The following is a 21047-nucleotide window of genomic DNA, read 5'->3' as shown; positions in this document are numbered from 1 at the left end:
TCCCTTGTGAGTTGCCTTGAGCAAGTCAGTTAACCTCTCCAAGCTCAGTGGAGATGATAATAACTGTGTTCCTGCTTCATGAGACTATCATGAGGCTTATACATATTAGCATATATAAAGCTTTCCAGCAGTACCCATCACACAAGCTTCATATAACATACCCATCATATAACAAACATCAGTTGCTACATTTAAGAAGAGAGATGGCAATTAAGTAAAAACTTAAAATGCTATAAGGCCTTGGGGCACATCCAGCACTAAAGCAGAATCCCTGAGCTGAGAGAAAACAGAGGACCGCCATGGAACAGAGGCAGTGTGGCACTCTGAAGTAATGGCATCTAGTGGGACTGGCAGTCATCAGAGCCCCAGCAGAAGGCTTGGGTACTTCACAGAGGCAGCAGCCCTCAGAGAGAGCCATCCTCCACGGAAACAGCAGCAGGATCCAGCCCAACCAATGGCTGTCACGGTGCGCTCTCCACGGTTACCCACAGGAGGTGTTACAAGGTATCCAGAGTGTCCAGAGGGTGCAGAGCCGTGCAGTAGACATGACAGAGGAGGCTGGATGAAGTGAGGACGCCCAGTGCATATGGTAACAGTGTCAGCAAAGGCAGTGATGACAACATTTGTTGTTGTTGTTTAGTCGCTCAGTCATACTGACTCTTTGCAACCCCATGGTCTATAGCCTGGCAAGCTCCTCTTGCCTGGAATTCTCCAGGCAAGAATACTGGAGTGGGTAGCCTTTCCCTTCTCCAGGGCATCTTCCCTGACCCAGGGTCTCCTGCATTACAGGCAGATTCTTTACCATCTGAGCCACCAGGGCAGCCTGATAACAACAAACGAGGGGCAATACTCAGTGGACGCCACAGTCTGAGACATCAGCCCAACTCACAGCCCGTGGAACACATTCCTTGAGGTCAACCAGGAATACATGAGAGGTTTGATTTGCCAGGGTACGGAGGCCCTCTAGGAGTCCAATGTGATGAATCCCTCAAATTGTCATTGGTGGGACCACTTTGTTTCAGAAGGAAAATATTGAGACATCATGAAAAGTACATGCCTTGGTTTCAGATAGGCCTGTGCTCTATTCAAATGAAAATATTTGAGTGCGTGTGCTAAGTCACTTTACTCATGTCCAACTCTATGCAACCCTATGTGCCTGCCAGGCTCCTTTGTCCATGGGATTCTTCAGGCAAGAATATTGGAGTGGGTTGCCATGTCCTCCTCCAGGGGATCTTCCTGACCCAGGGATCGAACACATGTCTCTTACATCTCCTGCATTGGCAGACAGGTTCTTTACCACTGGTGCCACCTGGGAAGCCCGAAGATATTTACAGAGCATCTATTCTGTGCCTCTGGCTCTGCTATAGTTCATGGAAATACCACAGTGAGCAAGGCAGAAAATTCCTCCTCACACAGAGCCTACCTTATAGCAGGGACACAGATAATAAAGTAAGAAATCGAGTTAATGAAATCTTTTCTGTTTGAGAGCTGTGAAGGCAGTAAAGCTGGTGATCTGGTGTTCAGATGGGATAGAGGACGTCCTTAAATACAGCAGTCAATTAAAGTCTCTCATTCACAGTGAGGACAGATGGCCAGAATGGCAGCTCAGGGGTTCTGGAGACAGAGAGTGGGACCCTAAGTTTTGGAGACTTGACATACTGGAGGAACAAAAGGAAGAACAAAGTCCACAACAGAGGTCAGCAAACTGGTCTGTGGGCCAAATCAAACCTGTTCCCTGTGTATATAAATGAAGTTTTATTGGAACATTTGTTCATCTATTACCTGTAGCTGTTTTTGTGCTCTCACAGCAGAGGTGAGTAGCTGCAACACAAACTGTATGGCTTGAAAAACCTTTAATATTTATTCTCTGGTCCTTTACAGAAAAAAGTGTGCTGATCACCAGTTTAAAGCCTAGCAAATGAGCTTGAGTGAGAGCAGTGGGAACAGAAATTTAGGAGATACTGAGGGACAGCAAACTGCAGGATACCATAAACCATGGCAAAGAACTTGGGTTACATTCTACGCTTAATGAAAAACTGTTGGAAGGGTCCAAGCAAGGGAGACACATGATCTGATTAATAGTCTCCATTCTGGGAGCTGGAGACGGACTGTAGAGACAACAGATGCCATAGAGCCCAGGGAGAGAACAAGTTATCATGGCTGAGAATGGCAGCCGTGCAGATGGGGACATGTAGTCAAGATGTATTATCTCAGGTATAACAAATTTGAGGATCCCAACTCAGCTGTATAACCTTAGGCAAGTTACTCAAACTCTTTCAGCCTCACTTCCTTGTGAGTAAAACCCTCAGAGCACTATTGTGTGGATTAAATTACAAAATGCACCCGAGGTATCTGTCAAAATATGTGTTCAATCAATGTTGGCTGTTATTGTTGCTGTTGTTGGTGTTGTTGACAGGGGAGGCCCATGGAAAACTAGGTCACAGCATGTACCTCATTGTGTGAGCAGCTCCCTTCTCTCTCTGACCAGACTGGTGCTTTCCCCAGAGACAGGGAAGTAGTTATTCATCTTTATATTCCCAAAACTGTGTCTGGCACATGGTGGATGTTTAATAAATGTATATTGATTTAACTATTAAGGTTTGAGGTTTTTTTGAAGAAAGGAAAGGTATTTTTCATTCTGCCATTTTTTACCAGAAGTGTTTCGTTTCCAGGATTGATGCGGTACATTTTTATGACACGGATCATTCTGAAGATACAGAGATAGTTGTATCTAAGGAGAGCTAGTACTTCACATCCTGTCCATTGCAAAGGGAAACTCAGATACTGTGCCCCAGGAAGCCTCTAACCTGATGAGATATGTCAACGATTACAATTATATATTAAATCTAGACTAAAAAGTCACTATGCACAAGAAATTCAATCATGTCAGATGCTTCTGCATATAAAAAAGCTCTGAATTGTTTGAAAGTATCACACTGTTTTCAGACATTTATTTCAAACTAGTTGGACATTCTGATCCCTGATCCAGCCTTATTTTTTATTTTTACTTTTTTTCTTTTATTGAGTCATTATTCTGTCTATAATTGAGATTTCAGATTTTTTTTCAACTTTCTTAATTCTTTGACACTACCACTTATGAAGAAAGTCTGGAAAATTTCCTTTCATAAAGGAGTTAAATTTTCTCATCATAAAATGATCAATACTGTCTAAACAATTATTTCAAGTGAAATTAAATATGACATCCATAAATATGTTCACATTTTGTGACATTTTAATTTTTTTAAGAGGGGTTAAATACCGTGATGGTTTTACAATACAAAATTATAAAACCCTAAATGGGCCATCTCAAACAAAATGTTACATTACCTGTTGTATTCACAGTAGCTACATGTGTCTTTACTATATACCTGTTGATACATCTAAAAAATAGCTAGAATTTCTTTAAAATTAAAATAAGCTAGATGAGAAAATATCTCAGCTGTGGTCACCAAATCATAGCAGTACTATGCAAAGTTATCAATTTAGCAGACAAACTCTAAACATATGGGAAACTGAAAATAACAAAAATATTTAAAATAATAGGACATGAAAGAAGAAAATCCCTTATAATAGTCTAAAAAAAAAAAACAGTAAGAAAGAAAGAAATCCCTGAAACATCAGAGAGCAGCCATGAGGGGGGAGTTGTTTTTTTTTAACACAAAGTCTGGCATCTCACAAATAACGTATGTTCCATATTATGTGGCAGTTGCTATGGTAACAACCTTTATTTTCTGAAACAGTACACAGATGTGTACAACATACTAACTTGCTGGTTATAAATTACAGCTCTTCCCATAGTTCAATAACTTAAGAATTCTACGCTTTCGAAATCTCAGAAGTTCTGTTGTTATTAAATTTCTCTTATGAGATAATTTTCTGTGTACTTTCAAAATGAGAGTGTTCCCAAATAGGCCAAGAGAATGGAGGGATGAGAAAATAGGGCATATCAGAGAACAGCAGCAGACTGAGTACTGTTTTCCACAGAGTCTGGATGAAACCCACTGAAAGGAGGAGAAAATTATTTTAATTAATTAGGCGTCATGTACAATAGCTATGAGAAATCAGTCGCTAGCAAAATGATGTTACAAATAAAGTTATGAACTGATTTCTTATTACAAGGTGCCATATTTGCAGTTTTTAAATAAATGAAGATTATTTCTTAGAAATGTTACAAGCATTAATATCGTTTTATCCGCTGCAACAGTGTGGGGAGTGAATTAGCCTGACTTCAAATGAAGTTTTCTGAATCTCAAAAAGGCCTGAGTCTGGGAGAAAATTTATATTACTATATTTAATCAGGAATTAGCATTCTTTGTCAGGTTACAAACAAAAGACAGATTTTGACTGGAATTTTCATGTAAGTATGTATAGAAACAAATCATAGAAAACCGGAGGTCTGTAAATAGCTTTTTTCCCTACTCCAAAAACGTATGTTTTCTATATGCTGGATCTGACTGTTTTTCTTTAGACAGTTCTCTCTGCAGATTCTCAAACCTTATCTAAAAGAGTCATCTCTGCAGCATTTATCAGGTTAAAATTTATTAACTGAGAAATGCATTTGAAAACTAAGTTTAGTTTAGCCTTTACAGTTAAAATCCATCTACCTAAAATAAGAAAAGTATTTCTAATAATCAAGAAAGGTGTAGGCATCCTTATATAAAAAGTAACAAAACACCCCTAATTTAGAAACTCCAGAAATTACTCTGCTAACGGATTTTCCTACCAAACGTAAAATGCTTGGAAATGCTATTTCAAGTCACAATACTTTTACATTCAAATTCAAAATTGTCTTAAGCAGCAAAGACTATATGAGAAATAACTAAACACTGTGCAGATAAGAACAAATCATTTTGAAGAGCTTGCACCATTAAGTTGTTATTAAAATTTTTTCTAATGCTTTCCACTCACACTCCTTCCTGTATCTTCCCAAGATAAATTATAAATAGGACCATGACTAATCCATTCAAATTCTTAGATTATCAGGGAGAGTTAAATTATCACCTAATGGGGCCTCTGAGGCTAGAACTTGGAACCTGTAGAAAAAGAGTAGTGCACTGCTAGATGCATTTTAAAAGTATTACTTAAATTACATTTAAGTCATCAGATAATTACGAACTTTCTTCTCTCTTATATTTATCTGGCATATTTATTGAATTGCACAGTATGCTTTTACAATAAAGTGCTTTTTACGTTGCCGCCTTTGTTCATCCAAAATAAAACTGACAGTTATCCTTTTATAAGCTATTCCGAGAACATTTTCTCTTCTTTGAAGCTGATTGATGCACTACTTTAAATGTTCCTGCAAATATCTTTTCAATTCAAGTTTTTGCATAATGTAATAAGAAGATAAAAGAATTCCATACTTCGACAAGAGACATTACAATGCAAGTAGAGACATTATCAAGGGCATTAACATGCTCCTAATAGCAATAAAACCTTTTAACTGTCTGATGTAGAACATGCTCCCACCAAACCACCACATATTATGGTAATTGGCTCCAATTTCTGACTCTTACATTGTAAAGTTACAGAGTTAGGTAGAACTGAAAAACAAATCTAGAGTACTCATCTTGTTAGCATTCCCATTATCAAATGTTTGCATTCTACCTCGAACAAGAACTGGTCTGGTCGGTTGCACCATTCTTCGCTGTGTTATCATATTTTTGCATCCTGTCTCATTTTTATTCCTCCTGACTGTGATATAAATACATATTTTTCCCCAAATAATCCTTTTCTAACTCCAAAACATCACAGTAACGCAGCATTTTCCTCAGAATTTCAGTGTAACAAATGTGTTCTCTGTGCACGCCTGTGTCACATCTCATTCACTTTATGTGTTCTCTCATCACAGGAAGATACAATGGGGAAAAATATTCCATGAGGACGCTTTGATTTTTCTTTACAACACACTACTAAATTACATGAGTAGCCTTTCCAACCTAGCCGAGAGGAAATATAATTTCAAACTAAACTTGAGCCCAGATTCTGTTATTAAATAGCAAAGAAAAAAGAGTTCTTGGCATTCTTTCTCTTAGATGGGGAGCAGGGCAATGGGGAATTGACACAAGTCAGTCCTTGGTGATTAACCTGCAGTTTATGCTTGTGTTTCCAGGTGACGTGCCCATCATGCAGGAAGCTTCTCGGAGGCTGTGGCGAGCAGCCTGTCTGCTTTGAGAAGTGCAGATCTATCAGGATCCAGAATCGGGCTCTGAAAAAGCTGTCATTTCATGTCTCTAAAACAGCCTCTGATTTAATGTACAAGATGTCAAGAAGTAAAGGACAATAAAATAAAAGCCAAAAAGGAGAACTATTTCAATTAAGAAGCATTTCTAAACCAATTCTTGGAAATCACATAAAATAAAAGCTGTCAGAATCAATCTGTGTTTAAAGGTTGATTTCTGTGGTGCTTACATGCAACTTGCAAGACAGGAAAAAAATACAAATTATTAACAGAGAGACCTAACCTTAAAAATTCCATTCTCATGAGATAGATATTTGGTTATTAAACATTTCTAATAGAGCTGGGGAAAGCAAGTGTATGACAGGTGGTAGGATTTGGAGAGAGAAGGCAAGAAACAAATCCTCATATGTAAAAAAATAAAGTCACAAAGGTAAGTTCCAATCCTATAAGAACAAGGAGTTTCACGCATTTCCAAGAATTTAATATTTTGATTGCCAATAATCAAAAGCCTCATATTAAGATTCTAGGAATTTCCCTTTTATTGCCATGATTTTTCCAATGGTGTTCGAATGTCCTTTCCAGAGAAAGACAAATATTTCTTCAAGGACTGACCTATCACCCTAGTAATCAAATATCTTAAAGGTGAATTGAGAAAAAAAATCTTTATGAAATTTGAAACAACCTTTAATCTAAGAGTATAATAATATTAAATAAAGATATAAGCATTACAAAAAATAAATAAAATTCTGCCCCACATGACTTCTTATTATGGAAGAAGCAAATTTTACTCCTATTTGTCTGAAAAATACGCTGTTTAAGAACCATGCATTATAACTTCAACTTACTACTGTCCTTAGGATTTTTATGATGTGATGCTTTTTATTCTACATTTTCTATTAAGAGAGATATTGGAAAAGAAACAGATGAATTAACTTGATATTCCCATCTGATTTGTATATTTCAGGGATATACCCCTTCAATGGTCTATTTCTGGTTCCTTTGTATAAAAAAGAAATTAAGTTTCTCTGAAGAGAATACTGTGAAGAAGAAAATTCACTCCCTCATCATCAAATTGAGAAGTTCTCTAAAAGTAAGTCTTCCAGAGCAATAAGAGAAACAGACTAAGTACTGCCTCTAATCAAAAGAAGAAAAATTACAAAATCAACTCACTCATGATTTCCTTAATATACTTAAAAGAGATAAAATCCCACTGATGCCTCTAAAAATAAAAATGGAAGAAAGGGCAACTTTATTGATTCCTTACAAACCAACGAACATGTAGCTTATTGATAATACTAAACACCATCTAAGCCTTTAGTGATTTTCATCTGAAAGTCTGCCTCTGAATGAAGGTTTAAATCATCGTATTAATATATTAGGGGGGAAATTATCACGGGAGACACTGGAAATTAATTAAAAAGCCTGCACTCAGTTTGTTTGTGAGAGAAGATAAATATCACACATGGGAAAAGATGCCTGACAACCGCCATAGTTTTCAGATCCAAAATTAGACCCTGACAGCTATGTCTTTGTACGACTCTCCTTGGGGTATGATATGCAGAGATTTAGAATATAAAGATTTCTGAGAGAAGTATTTATTACTGACACTTCCGAAACATTCCATGTGTGGCATCACAAAGCATGCTCCACCTCAGACAGAAATGTCAGGTTTTCTTCCAAGATTTTTTTTTTCTATTCCTCTTCCCCCATTCCCATCCCTCCCTCCCCATCCAACACCATCCCCCTTCTCCTCCAAAACATGGGTTTTTTTAAGAAGTTCAACAGCAGCCCCTGGTGGAGTTCAGCAGTCGTTTCAGCCTGAGCACAGTTAGAGAAACTCCATCCATCCTGTCAATAAAAAGAAAAGTATATCCATGTGTATATTGCCACATCTGCGTGCTGTTACCACAGGTCAGAGATCAGAAAAGACCCCAAATGTACAAATGCTGTGTTTTGTGATGGTAATTTCAGCCAATTTCAGTAACTGGAATTTTGAAAAAAATATATATGTCACAAACAATAAACATCTGTCTCCAATGTCACATTCATTTTATGCATGAAGACCAATAATTAACTGCTTGTGAATAATGTTTACTGCAAAGTGCAAGAAACGAAGAGGCTCCACACATGCGAGCTGGTGATCACCATTTTGTTTGGCTACTGTTGTGACAGATTAACAAAATAAGCTACACACTTAGAAAAATAAGCTACACAAAGCGACAATTCTATTCAAAGGAAGAAGTTCTCTGGGTCAGAGCTTAGGAAGCACCCAAGACTGGCCCCATCAAAACACAAACTGGACTTACAAAAGAGCCCAAAAATTGCTCTTCAGAGAGACCACGATATTCCTTTCCCTGCTTAGTTGGCAGCCCAGATCATCATTTAGGGCCCAAGGGGAGCTTAGTGGCTCTTTGGATAGACAGGATAAGTCCATGCTTCACGAAGGAGCCTGGTAGAGAGGCTCAAATCCAGCTACCCTTCCTGTAGAGCCATCTGCCTAGAGCAAAATCACCTTTTTCTCTGCATAAAGGCATGGCTCAGTTGCTAAAGCCTTGTACCTTTGAGGCTGCATCACAGCAAAGAGATTGCTTTTTCCTAATTCATAATAAGGCACCATGTCAGTTCTAGGTGGCCCTCATGGCCACCTCATGGCAAGCCGAGGGAAAACTACATCCTGAAGAAGTTTGCCCAGCTGAGATTCTCAAGCACGCCAGGGCTGGGGGACCTGGTGAGCATTCACCCCCTGAGGCTCATGTTAGGACAAATGATCAACTGAAAAATTACCCCCAGAGACCCAAACGTTCACTTGGGTAAATTTATTCAATATCTTTCACCTGTATATTTAGATTTTCTCTTCCTAAATGATGTAGTTTACTAACAGGAAAAACAAATAATATTTTTAAAGCTTAAAATAGCTCTATGATAAATATGGGAATAGAATAAATATTAATTTATATGAAAAATTGATTTTTAAATATTGAAAACATTGTACTTCACATTAGCCCTTCACTTGTCCATGAGCTTCACTTGGAGCTCTTGACTGATCTCAGGAGAAACTAAATCAGGGAGCTAAAGTGTTGAGATTAGAGATTACCCCATGATGAGTCATTTCAGCTCGTACAGTTCAGTCACTCAGTCATGTCCTACTCTTTGCAACCCCATGGACTGCAGCACACCAGGCTTCCCTGTCCATCACCGACTCCCAGAGCTTGCTCAAATTCATGTTCATCGAGTCGGTGATGCCATCCAACCATCTCTCCATCTGTCATCCCCTTCTTCTCCTGCCTTCAATCTTTCCCATCATCAGGGTCTTTTCCAATGAGTCAGTTCTTCGCACCAGGTGGCCAAAGTATTGGAGCTTCAGCATCAGTCCTTCCAACAAATATTCAGGGTTGATTTCCTTTAGGATTAACTGGTTTGAGCTCCTTGCAGTCCAAAGGACTCTCAAGAGTTTTCTCCAGCACCACAGTTCGAAAGCACCAATTCTTCAGCGCTCAGTTTTCTTTACGGTCCAATTCTCACATCCGTATATTGACTACTGGAAAAACCATAGCTTTGACTATACAGACCTTTGTTGGCAAAGTGATGTCTCTACTTTCCAGGTTTGTCATAGCTTTTCTTCCAAGGAACAAGCATCTTTTAATTTTGTGGCTGCAGTCAATGTCTGCAATGATTTCGGCACCCAAGAAAATGAAATCTCTGACTGTTTCCACTTTTTCCCCATCAATTTGCCATGAAGTGATGGGATCAGATGCCATGATCTTAGTTTTTTGAATGTTGAGTTTTAAAACAGCTTTTTCACTCTCCTCCTTCTCCTTCATCAAGAGGCTCTTTTGTTCCTCTTAGTTTTCTGCCATTAATGTGGTATCATCTGCATAACACACAGAGTCCTAAAAGACGCATTGGGGCACTTGGCTGTTTTCCTATAGGAATGGCCTTTGCATGAAGTCTTACAGAAATATTACAAATTAACTACAGAAAAGAGGGTGAGAGGCCAACTATGGAGGAGACTCACTCTGATCCAAGGGGTGAAAGTGTAAAACTCCCTCATATATCCTCCAAAGCACTTGGGCAGCTTGGTATTGCCAGAGCATAAAGTATAAGACGGTGAATGACAGTGTAGAGGTTGCAGAGGAGGGTACAGGCAGCCATGGAGAGACTGTCTGTCTTTCTAAGGAGGTTGGAACAGTCCTATAGGCCACAGGGAACAATGAAAAGACTTATTTAAAGAGTGATGTAGCTGGGAGAAGAATGAAACTGGTCAGGGATTTGTTGTAATTACTCATGAGAAAGAGGATCAGTTCAGTTCAGTCACTCAGTCGCTCAGCCTTCTTTATGGTCCAACTCTCACACCCATACATTACTTTGGAAAAAACCATAGCTTTCCCTGAATCCTGAAGGTAGAAATGGGGTTGGAGAGGAAAGTCTCAGAAACAGTTAGAGGCCCCAACGAAGGGCAGTGAATGACGTACTGGCTCTGAGCAGTGAGAAGACAACCTGCATCACTCCCAGGGTTCAGGTGTAGGAGACGCGGACTGAGGTCACCAAGTGACCTAGAGACTCTGGAGCCAGGATAGGTTAAAGAGAGACGATGACAGGCTGAAGAAGTACTTCTCAAAATTTGTTCTCCAATATCCTCCACTGGCCTCTAGACTCTCCTTGTTAACATTGATTATTAATACTACCTGCAAATGTCCCAGCTAGACAGGACCTCACAGGTTATTAGGTCTACTTGCTTTCAAATTGTGTGCAGTGGGGGTCCTGGAGGTGGCACAGCAGGCAGGGCTCCAGGCTTCCTTCCCTGATCCAACCCAAAAGTTCCACTTCTACCTACGTGTATATTAGAATTCTCCAGAAGAGGCAGTTTGAAAAAGAAAGCTGCACATTACAAACCATGGACAACCTCTTCCTTTTTACAGGGAGGAAAACGAGGCCCTCAGAGGTGAAATAACTTGTCTACAGACACATGTTGGTAGCAGAGGCTGAGCTAATGTATGATCCACAGTTCCAGTCCAAGTGTCCTGTATGCTGTGTTTTACTACATGAGTAGTTGTTTACTTTTGTTGTGCTGTACAGAGTTGGCATCTCAAAACTTATCCCCCACATGCCTTTAGCAGTGTCTTCAGTTTTATTCTATCAATAAATATTTACTGAGCACCTTCTGCATGCCAAGACTTCTTTTACTGGGATCACCTGTGCATTTTTATTTGGATCCCCAGTTGTAGCTTTGAATTCTTTGGTAGAGTTCTAGAAGTGTCCCCAAATCGTATTCAACTGTGACTGGATGGATCATGACCTGGTATACCAGGGGTTATTTTAGTCCCAAATAAACAGTATTATTTTCAGAGGAGTGCATTTCCTAATTTACTGGAGGATATAGCTAATTTGGGCTTCCCTGGTGGCTCAGACAGTAAAGAATCTGCCTGCAATGCAGGAGATCTGGGTTCAATCCCTGGGTCAGGAAGATCCCCTGAAGAAGAGAAAGGCTACCCACTCCAGTATCCCTTGCCTGGGACCTGGTGGGCTACAGTCCATGGAGTCACAAAGAGTTGCTATTAGCAATGTAATAGCTAATTTACATTTTTAATCTAATTTTTTTAAATCCACTTTTTAAAATCCATGAAGTTCCTAAAGTACAGTAAGGTACTAGTCATACTTTTTAATGAATTACTTTTCAGATGTTACACTGATTTTTCCATACACATTCTAATGCTCACTGGAAATAATGACCTCAAACTCACAGACAAATGAAATAATCACAGGAGAGTTTGCTTTTTAAAAAGTGAGAATTCAAGCCAATAAATCTAATAAGCCTTCCTCTCCATCATATTAACTCAGGACCAGAAGGGTGAGACCCCATGGACTGTAACTTCTGTCCATGCAAGTTACATGGACAAGAATACTCCAGGCAAGAATTTTGGAGAGGGTAGCCATTTAATTTTCCAGGGGATATTCCTGACCCAGGGATTGAACTGGGGTCTCCCACATTGTGGGCAGATTCTTTACCATCTGAGCCACCAGGGAAGACCCAATTCCTAATACAAGGAAAAGCAAATCTTTGTTCAACCAGAGGAATAAATAAATGGAGGCAAATGTTTGCTGAGGGGTTATGGCAGCCTATTGACATTTTTCTCAAAAGGTCTCATCCCATCTTAAAAATCTCATCCCAGGACTCCTAGAAGGGAGTAGTGAGCAACCCCTCTGTCAAGTGTGTGAGTGCAGAGAGAAACAGGAGCCAGCAGGGGGACACCCTCCCACTCATGGGCTACCAAAGATGAGATTCACACAGGCCTTTCCAGAAACATCCTGTAAGATCTCAGAGGCAGAAAAGAAATGACTGCTCTGTTTCTCCTGCTGAGGAATCCATTCTTCACTTTATTAAACTTCTTAAAATAAGGAAGCAGGGAATCAGTCTTTCTTCAGTTGCCTCTTTATACTTCACCACTTCACCCTAATTGATCTCTCATTTTCTTTCTCTACTCCTCCCATTTGCAGATAATTTTAAAGGCAGAAACTGGGGACTTCCCTGGTGGTCCAATGGTTAAGAATCCGCCTTCCAATGCAGGAGACATGGGTTTGATCCCTGGTGGAGGAAATAAGATCTCACATGCTGAGGGTTAGCTAAGTCCACACATTCTAGATCCCATGTGCTGCAATGAAGAACTCACCTGCCACAATTCTCCAGGCAAGAATATGGAGTGGCTTGCCATGCTCTCCTCCAGGGGACCTTCACGGCCAAGAGATAGAGTCCACATCTCTCACCTCTCCTGTGTTGGCAGGCAGATTCTTTACCACTAGTGCCACTGGGAAGCCCTGAGATCTAACACAACCAAATAAATAAATAATTTTAAAAAATCAGAAACTCTGTATACACCAACATACACAAAATTCAGTTAGTGGAGGTGGGTTGCAAGCAACAGAGAAAGGGAAAGAAAAGAGAAAATCCAAGACTATAGCTCCAAAAGATTTCAAGCCTCACTTGTTACAACCCCATTGCTTTCCAAGTGAAAAATCCAAGTCAAGTTACTTGTACAAGAGTATCCCATGTCACTGTTCCCCAATAGCGGTATCATTCGGTACAGAACAAATAAAAATTGTTTCAAGGATCAAACAAAAGCCTAATTGACTCCCCAGGCTCCCATTTACAGCAGCCTCCTTTCTGTTATAAAGCACGTTCATGGGTGGACACACCGAATCCAGGCAGAGCAAACATTTCCCTGTTGACCTCCCACTTCTCATTTGCACAAGTACATCCAGAGTTAACATTCTCCTGAGAGAGTCGTGTTTGTGGTATTTTGATCTGGTGTCCTGAAAAATCTCCTTTCACAGCAGAAGTTAATGGGAGCTCACTACACAACAGACCTAGATGGACGGTACTGAGAACATTCTTTTGCTCCCTTGCTTATCTGTTTAGCACCTTGTCACTATGCAGTCATGATGCAAGAATCGTATTTCTTCCCCAAATCCAATAAATTCATCTATTGGCTTTTTCATACAAAGAGGCTTAAAATGGTTTAAATATCTCTTTAAGCCTGTCCTCTCTTGTAAATGAACAATATTGGTTCAGTTCCTCCGTGTTCCTCTGTATTTGGGTGTTCTAGCTTCTTTCTTCCTGTGAATTCCTCTAACTGTCCTCTGGACTGGCCCTGTCTGAATGCAATGACATTTAGTTTCAAATTAATGAAATTCCACAGAGTACATGAAGGCTCACTGGGAACATTTAACAAAATGAAGTGCCTTGATGAGCTCTTCAGATTCCTCAGAGCCCAATGACTGAATGTGTCTGGAACGGAGAATTGAGTGTGGCTTGACAAACACAAGGTAGAGGAGCACAGAATTTTCTGGCATATCCTTGAAAGCATCTGATGAAAGGCTATTAAAAGATCCAAAACCATTCAGGTGATTATGAAAATTAGCATAGGCCCATATACCTAGGACTGAACGAAATTAAGCTGGGCCTAAAACATACCTGACCTTATGAAAAAGCAAATTGTTGAATAAAAATTTGAAAATGTGACCAAGCTTTAAAAGGGAATATTTCCTGTGGTTAAGATATGACTCATCTGAGAATTCAATAAATATTAGCTGTTATTACCATTTCTCTCCTTAGCATTTCAACTTATTGTTTATTACTGTGATTAAAAATATTATATAAGCCTCCAATAAGTCTGTGAAAATTTGCTTTAATCACCATGTTAGATATAATTGCACTTTTGGAAATAATAATGCACTGTATGTTTTAAAAAATTTTTTATCTTATTCTTGCCGCCCCTACATCCCAGGCCTTTCATTAAATTTAGTTAGGATAGAGTCAAAAACCAAAGCAAATATCTTGTTAGCTAGTGGCATTCTACTGACACTTGGAAAGTCCTACTGCTATGAGAAATCAGCTGCAAGTAAATCAGCTTAAAGATTGTTTGAAATAATCCACCTTTATTCAAAATCATCAGAATGCTCTGGAATACCTGAACAATATTTCTCCAAGCAATAGCAATACATATATCAGTAGATTTAGCCACACATCCATTGCACATTAATTTTGTACAAGATATCATGCACATTGCTCTGAGAGAAGTCAGAAAGTACCATGTGGGTCCCTGCCCTCATGGAGCTTGCTATCATAAAGAGAAGTTCATTTATTCACAAGGTTTTGATTCCACACTTCTTCCAGATAATTCTGAATAAAGATGAGGAAAGCCATTTTTTTCCTAAACTGAGAAACCTTTGGTTGAATCACCATGTCTTATACGATAGCTTAAGAATATATTATCTTTTGTGCATTTTGATATTTGAGACTAATGAATTCAAAAATTATTAGGAAAAGTAGGTCTGTAATTGATCATCTAGGGAAGCTATGCAAAATCCCTTCAAAATTCCCACCAGGAGTAGAAGAGAAGTGGATTCAGATACAGGTCTCTGAAACCTTCCCAAGCTTTCTCCACTGGAATTCTAATTAGTTAAGACCCCTTTAAGCAATTTTAAAGCTGCTTAATTTAAATACAGGAAGTGTTTCCTTGGGTTCTATAATACTTTGGCAGAGCTGATCCTATTTCCTGAGATTAAATAGAAGAAAATTCTTTCCTCAGGAGATTGAACTGCACACAATAAGATCATTCATTAGAATGTTCATATAAATTCAAAATATACCATGGGAAGACTTAATGTCTTCTTCATGAAAAGTAACAGCCTAGAAATGCTAAGTGGAGCCGTGACTGGTTTTACTCTTGAGTTTTGGTCTTTGTGGGTTGCAAGTCCTCCAGGAAGAATTACTGAGGTGATACTTCAAGTTGACAATGAAACCAAATATAGGATAACTAAAAAAAAATTTGTCCTTTTTCCCAAATAAAAAATATCTTTCAGAATTATTTGCTTCTTCAAAGTTTTGCTTCTAATAAAAAAAAAATAAAACTGTACCTTCTGTAACTTAATTTACTTCACTTTGTCCCACTTAAGACTTAGCAAAAGGAAAATCTCAGAAACTTTGTACCAAAACCTGCTACTCAAAAGTCCAACTGGTAAAGTGAGTGGGGAAGGCCATGCTTCTAAAACTTTTTTTATTGTCCAAGAAAACAAAGAGGAGCAGTTTTCAATCTCTTGCCATCTTTCTGTAAATTTACATCACCTCACTAACTTTGATAGCTAAATAGGGTACTGACAGTGTTGTTGAGACTTGTGTGTCAGATTTAGAAATGATATTGTGGAGGCTTACTTTGATGGCGAGATTTGAGAAGCCTATTTCCCTGCTAAACAAATGTATTATAGAGTGATGGATAACAGAGATTCAAAGGATTACAATGAGAGATCAAGGAGTTCACCTGTAATATCTATTGCATTGACAGCTGACTTTATTGAAGTTTCACAATATTAACTGCCTCTCTGTAGACTGGCTTAGCCAGCTAGGTGATTATCAATTTATCACCAGTCAAAACACAGATTCCTTCATGTACAGTGTCTGTGGCATAATCATGTACCTTTAATCCGATCAAGCTGGAATGAGCCTACTAGGATGATTCTTGTAAGAGGGAGGACAAAACATCAGTTAGGAACTTCTCTAATGAAATTACGTCTAAATTCATTGTTTAATAGAATATTTTTCCTGAATCCTAGATCAAGAATTTGCCACTCCAAATGGAAAAATAAAGTACAAGCTTGAGAAGCAGAATAGGGAGAATATTGGAGGTAATCATTTCCTCTTCTTGAGCTTTGCTTCCTCTAACCACTCCTCAAGTTCACTTCAGAGACAGGCAGTAAGAAAATGACCAATTCTTGGAATACTTGCACCTTGAAACTCCACCTAACATTATGGGAATTAACTGAATTACATGCAGGAAATTGTCTGGGATAACCTTGGACAAACACTGAAGTGCTTACATTACCTCTTTGACTTTGTTTTCAATATACCAAGACCTTTTAATTCCTCCCCATTTCCTGATCCTATCCTCTAACAAGGTCTAATCTTTCTCCACATATTGAATTCCATCAGTAGCCACCCAAGTCAATATTTGTTAACTGAAGGAACAGAGGGAGATGATTTTGGCCTTAGGCAAAAATTAATAGCTACAAAGCAAACATTTAATGGCCACTTTCTATGTGTTGGTTCCTGATTTAAGTACTTTTCAAGTATTAACTCATTTAATTTTCATAACTGTCCTGTGAGGAAAGTACTACTATTTTTCCTGTGCTATCAACAAGAAAATTAATTAATTAAAATACTAAGTAACTTGCCCAAGATTACCAGCCTACAAGTTGAACCCAGGCAGATGAATCTAGAAACTTAAAAATCTTGAAATCCAGACTCTTTATCATCATACAGGAATTGGACTGGATTTTTCTGTTCCTATTCTAGCTGCCTACCATTATATAAAATGTAACTTCACTAGAGAAGAATAGCATCATCCACAGCCCCTACAATTTTTCACACAAAATGTCTGGCATTCAATAAAAACTTACTAGATATACCAAGGAATCAGATCACAGAAAGAAAGAAAATAGAAATAAGGTCATAGATGACACAAATATTAGAGTCATAATATAGGGGATTAATATGTTTTTCAAAAAAGATGAAAAGATACTGTTACCAGAGAAATAAAATCCATAAAAGAGAATTATGCATAAATTCCAGAACTGAAAAATATAATGATCAAGACTAAGAACTCAACAGATGAGTTTAATAGCAGATTAAATAGAAATAAGAGTAAGATTATTACTGCAAAATAGGTCCACAGAGAATATTCAGACCAAAGGACCAAAGGGAAAAAAGGAATTGAGAAAAGAATGAAAGAGACACATGGGAGCTGGCAAATTTCTAAGTGGAAGTTCAGAAGTACAGAAATAGATTAGAGAGGAAACAGAGGCAAAAACATTGTTTGAACGGATAATGTCTGAGAATTTTTCAAAATAGATGAATAATATCAAACCCCAAGTGGGATAAAGACATTACTAGTCACATCATAGTAAAACTGCCGAATGACAAAGAATAAGCCATAAGAAGAGCCAGATAAAAAAGCATAGTATCTTCAAAGGAACTACAACAATGATAACTAAGTTCTCAACAGAAACCATAGAAGCAAGAAGAAAATAGAATCACATCTTGAAGTGCTGAAAGAAATTATAGACAACTTAGAAGTCTAAACACAATGAAAATATCCTTCAAACATTAGGGCATCAGAAAAAAACTGTTGTTAGCAGACCCATATTAAAAGAAATGCTGAAGGGGGTTCTTTAGACAAAAGGAAAATGATCCCAGATGGAAAGACAGAAATGCAAGAAACAATGAAGGCCAACAGGAGTTAAATACATAAATGACAATAATAACATGTGGTGAAGTTGACAATTCAGTCACTCAGTCATGTCTGACTCTTTGCAACCCCATGGACTGCAGCAAGCCAGGTTTCCCTGTCCATCACCAACTCCCAGAGCTTGCTTAAACTAATGTCCATTGAGTCAGTGATGCCATCCAATCATCTCATCCTCTGTCGTTCGCTTCTCCTCTTGCCTTCAATCTTTCCCAGCATCAGGGACTTTTCCAATAGTCAGTTCTTCGCATCAGATGGTCAAAGTATCGGAGTTTCATCTTCATTTATCAGTCCTTCCAATGAATATTCAGGACTGATTTCCTTTAGGATTGACAGGTTTGATCTGCTTGTAGTCCAAGGGACTCTCAAGAGTCTTCTCCCGCACCACAGTTCAAAAGCATCAGTTTTTCAGTGCTCAGCTTTCTTTATAGTTCAACTCTCACATCTACACATGACTACTGGGAAAAAACATAGCTTTGACTATATGGACCTTTGTTGGCAAAGTAATGTCTCTGCTTTTTAACATGCTATCTAAGTTGGCCATAACTTTCCTTCCAAGGAGCAAGCAATTTTCAATTTCTTGCCTGCAGTCACCATCTGCAGTGACTTTGAACCCCAAGAAAATAAAGTCTCTCACTGTTTCCACTGTTTCTCATCTATTCGCCATGAAGTTATGGGACCAGATGCCATGATCTTAGTTTTCTGAATGCTGTTTTAAGCCAACTTTTTCACTCTTCTCTTTCATCAGGAGGCTCTTGAGTTCCTCTTTGCTTTCTGCCATAAGGGTGGTATATCTGAGGTTATTAATATTTCTCCCAGAAATCTTCATTCCAGCTTCTGCTTCATGCAGCCCAGAGTTACGCATGATGTTCTCTGCATAGCAGTTAAATAAGCAGGGTGACAATACACCTTTCTCATTTGGAACCAGCCTGTTGTTCCATGTTCAGTTCTAACTGTTGCCTCCTGACCTGCATACAGATTTCTCAGGAGGCAAGTCAGGTGGTCTGGTAGTCCCATCTCTTGAAGAATTTTCCACAGTTTGTTGTGATCCACACAGTCAAAGGCTTTGGCATAGTCAATAAAGCAGAAGCAGATTTTTTTCTGGAACTCTCTTGCTTTTTTGATGATCCAACGGATGTCAGCAATTTGATCTCTGGTTCCTCTGCCTTTTCTAAAACCAGCTTGAACATCTGGAAGTTCATGGTTCATGTACTGTTGAAACCTCACTTGGAGAATTTTAAGCATTACTTTGCTAGCGTGTGAGATAAGTGCAATTGTACGGTAGTTTGAAAATTCTTTGGCATTGCCTTTCTTTGGGACTGGAATGAAAACTGACCTTTTCCAGTCCTATGGCCACTTTTGAGTTTTCCCAGTTTGTTGGCATATTGAGTGCAGCACTTTCACAGCATCATCTTTTAGGATTTCAAATAGCTCAACTGGAAATCCATCACCTCCACTAGCTTTGTTCGTAGTGATGCTTCCTAAGTCCCACTTGACTTCACATTCCAGGATGTCTGACTCTAGGTGAGTGACCACACCATCATGGTTATCTGGGTTGTGAAGATTTTTTTTGTATAGTTCTTCTGTGTATTCTTGCCACCTCTTCTTCTTCTTCTGTTAGGTCCCTATCATTTCTGTCCTTTTTGTGCTCATCTTTGCATGAAATGTTTCCTTGGTATCTCTTAATTTTCTTGAAGAGATCTCTAGTCTTTCCCATTCTGTTGTTTTCCTCTATTTCTTTGCATTGATCACTGAGGAAGGCTTTCTTATTTCTCCTTGCTATTCTTCGGAACTCTGCATTCAAATAGGTATATCTTTCCTTTTCTTCTTTGCCTTTCACTTCTTTTCTTTTCTCAGCTGTTTGTAAGGCCTCCTCAGACAAACATTTTGCTTTTTTTGCATTTCTTTTTCTTGGGGATGCTCTTGATACCTGCCTCCTGTGCAATGTCACGAGCTTCCATCCATAGTTTTTCAGGTACTCTATCTGTCAGAGTTAATCCCTTGAATCTATTTGTCAGTTCTACCATATAATCATAAGGGATTTGATTTAGGTCATACCTGAATGTTCTAGTGGTTTTCCTTGCTTTGTTCAAGTCTGAAGTTTAAATACATGCATAATTAAAATATACGACAGCAACAATTCAAACAGCAGAAAAGGAAAAATAGATATCATGTGTTCTTAAATTCTAGGAAGTGGTAAAACTATTAATTTATATTAGACTGTATTAGGTAAAGGATTGGAGTAAGACATGGAAACCCACTACAGTGTTCTTACCTGGAGACTCCCATGGACAGAGGAGCCTGGTGGGCCACAGTCCATAGGATCACAAAAAGTCAGACACGACTAAAGTGACTTAGCACATACACATGCAGGTGAAGGATGTTGTTGTATCCAGTAAATATAATTCCAAATATATCAGTAATTACATTAAATATACATGGACTAAATACTTCAAGTAAAAGACAGAGTGTACCTAACTAGATGCAAAAGATAAAATTTTAATTTTATGTAGCCTAAATAAGGACACCTTAAATATAATAATACAGAAACATTGACACTAAAACAGTAGAGAAATATCATGCAAATACCACTATTAGACAGAAAAAAGGGACATTTTTACCTGATACTTAAAAATTAATATACTAGATATGGAAATGAAAAACTGATAAAACTAAACAATGATTCCTGAATGCTTATATTAATGAGAAACTATTTTTAAAAATAAGGGTGATTAACAAAAAATTCCAGATAGAAGTATGAGAGTGGACAAGGGAGCAATATAAATGAGGAGATTAAGGGGATTCTGCATCTTTAAGTTGTGTAGTGCTTATTTTCCTCTTATTCTTTAAACTGTACACATAGGTGACACATGATCTCTGTTTGTATGTATGTTTTATTTTACAATAAAATCACTTATTAAATAGTAAAAAAATTAATCTACCAGAAAGATGTGACAATTTTAAATTCATCTTCTCTCATTAAGTAAAGCAAAAATTGACCCAACTAAAAGTAGGATAAGTCCAATACTATAGTTCAGTTCAGTTCAGTTCAGTCGCTCAGTCGTGTCCGA

Source organism: Moschus berezovskii, chromosome 4, assembly GCF_049115385.1.
Source record: "Moschus berezovskii isolate FMDL1 chromosome 4, NW_MosBer_1.0, whole genome shotgun sequence".
Taxonomy (NCBI): Eukaryota; Metazoa; Chordata; class Mammalia; order Artiodactyla; family Moschidae; genus Moschus; species Moschus berezovskii.
Note: the sequence above shows the minus strand (reverse complement) of the source record.